The sequence below is a fragment of the Mustela lutreola genome, chromosome Y (assembly GCF_030435805.1).
Source record: "Mustela lutreola isolate mMusLut2 chromosome Y, mMusLut2.pri, whole genome shotgun sequence".
NCBI classification, from domain to species: Eukaryota; Metazoa; Chordata; class Mammalia; order Carnivora; family Mustelidae; genus Mustela; species Mustela lutreola.
The window spans coordinates 1,729,741-1,732,613 of record NC_081309.1 but is presented as its reverse complement, the minus strand read 5'-3'; positions in this window follow the sequence as shown (position 1 = coordinate 1,732,613).

Below are 2,873 nucleotides of genomic sequence, written 5' to 3'. Positions count from 1 at the left end.
TGCCTGTAAAGTGATCTTTACTATATATTATCTCTGTTCCTTTCTGATCTATGTGACTTTGGGGCTCTTTCTTTGGTTAGAGTACCCCTTTCAATATATCCTGTAGGGATAGTGGTGTTTGCAAAGTCTTTTAGTTTTTGTTTGTCCTGGAAGGTTTTTATCTCTCCTTATATTTTCAGTGACAGTGTACCTGGCTATAGCATTCTTGGCTGCATACTTTTCTCTTTTAGTCTGAATATATCACGCCAGTCCTTTCTGGCCTGCTGGGTCCCTGTGGCTAGGTCTCCTTCCTTCTAATATTTCTACTGTTGTAGATTACAGACCTCTTGTACTGAGCTGGTTTCAGGATTTTCTTTGTCATTTAGACTTGCAAGTTTTACTATTATAAGATGGGGTGCTGAGCTATTTTTATTGGTTTTGAGAAGAGATTCCTGTGCCTCTTGAATTTTGATATCTGTTTCCTTCCTGAAATTCGGGAAGTTCTGGCTGTAATTTGCTCTTATATGCTTTCTGCTCCTCTCTCTCTCTTTCTTCTTCTCCTGGGATTCCTATTATTCTAATATTGTTTCATCTTATGGTATCATTTATCTCTCAAATTCTCCCCTTGTGATTTAGTAGTTGTTTATCTGTTTTTCTCAGCTTACTTATTCTCCCTCATTTGCTCTCCTATATCACTAATTCTCTCTTCTGCCTCACTTATCTTAGCAGTAAGAGCCATATGATTGCACCTTATAAATATATATTTTTAAATTTCTACTTGATGAATTATATTTCTTTTATTTCTCCAGAAAAGGATTCTCTAGTATCTTCTATTTCACTCAAATCCAGCTAGTATTTATAATTGTCAATCTGACCTCTAGTTCCAACATCTTACTAACGTCTATAGTGATTAGGTCCCTAATACCAGTACTGCCTCTTGTGGTTTTTGTTGTTGTTGTTGTTGATTGTTTTTTTGTTATGTTTTTTCCTGACGTGGGTTTTTCTGCCTCGTCATTTTGTCCAGATAGGAAAAGATGAAAGAGAGAACAAAATTTTAAGTTACCACCTCACACCAGTTGGAATGGCCAAAATTAGCAAGACAGTAAACAGCATGTGTTGGAGAGGATGTGGAGAAAGGGGAACCCTCTTATACTGTTGGTGGCAATGCAAATTGGTGCAGCCTCTTTGGAGAACAGTGTGGAGATTCCTCAAGAAATTCCCTATGACCCTGCCATTGCACTCCTGGGTATTTACCCCAAAGATACAGAGGTAGTGAAAAGAAGGACCATCTGTACCCCAATGTTTATAGCAGCAATGGCCACGGTCTCCAAACTGTGGAAAGAACCAAGATGCCCTTCAACGGACAAATGGATAAGGAAAATGTGGTCAATATACACTATGGAGTATTATGCCTCCATCAGAAAGGATGAATACCCAACATTTGTAGCAACATGGATGGGACTGGAAGAGATTCTGCTGAGTGAAATCAGTCAAGCAGAGAGAGTAAATTATCATATGGTTTCACTTATTTGTGGAGCATAACAAATAGCATGGAGGACATGGGGAGTTAGATAGGTGAAGGGAGTTGGGGTAAGTAGGAAAGAAATGTGAATCATGAGAGCCTATGGACTCTGAAAAACAATCTGAGAGGTTTGAAGTGGCGGGGGGGGGTGGGAGATAGGGGTACCAGGTGGTGGGTAATATAGAGGGCACGGATTGTATGGAGCACTGGGTGTAGTGAAAAATCATGAATACTGTTATGCTGAAAATAAATTTTTAAAAAGTGGGAAATAGAGCTACAAAAAAAAGAAAATAGAAAAATAAAGAAATGAAAATTTACAAATTTTACTATGAAGGACATAAGAATCATGGTAAAAAATGATTCTACGTGCTGTATTCCCTTAGCACTGGAGTTTTACAGTTCATAGTGATCAGTAAGCTTCATCTTGGTTGGATGTTCTGCAGACCTTCTTGGGGAAAGGCCTGTTGTGATTCTCAAATGTCCTTGCTCAAGCGATTTGCACTGTCCTTGCCAGGCACCAGGCAACGTCATTCACTCAGGTGTGCTGCTGGTAGCTTCTGGTCCCTGAAAGCATTCCATACAGCTTTGGAGGATGAGACTGAAACAGGTGGCCTCCCATTTAGCAGCCAGGTGGAGCCAAGTGCTCAGTCCCCCTGCCTTCAGGTAACCCTCAGAGAAAAGCAGTCAAACACACCTGTCTTCCTGGTCTCTGGCTGCACTCTGAGCTCACCCAACCTGTGATCAAGTTTTTCTATCTCTGACACGTGGTCCCATTTGGAGTCCCCAAATCCATCAGATTCCTGCAGCTTACTCTTGTGCTGCTCCTCCTGGTGCAGGGAGGTTTCTTCCTTCATCTGCCACGTGCGTTATTCCTGCTTAAAGATTATTGAACCACAGAACCTCATGGTTTATGGCAACCCTAAGCTGAGAGCCCAGTCCTTTTCTCTGTGTTTGCAGCCAGATCCCCTGCTTTGATAACTGGGTGCTCAGCCACACTCAGCAACTCCCGGTATTCCTGTGACCCTAATTGTCCTGAGGCCACACTGTCCCAGCATGGGCGCCAGCCTGCACTTAGTCACTGGAGCGATGTCCCTTGGTGAAGTACAGTTCTAAAAGTTCTGATTTTGTGCTTTGCTGCTTTCTCACTTGCCAGGAGCTAGGAGATGGAGCCCACTCCCACCCCCACAGTCTATCTTCCAAATACTACCTCAGATTCACTTCTCCATGTGTCCTACCTTCAGAAAGTGGTCACATTTCTGTTCATAGAATTGATTCTATTCTTTGGTCTCCTTCTGACTTTGTTCAGAAATTGTTTAGAATGGTTTCATAACTATCTAGTTAAATTATTGGCACCAGAAAAAAATTAGGTCTA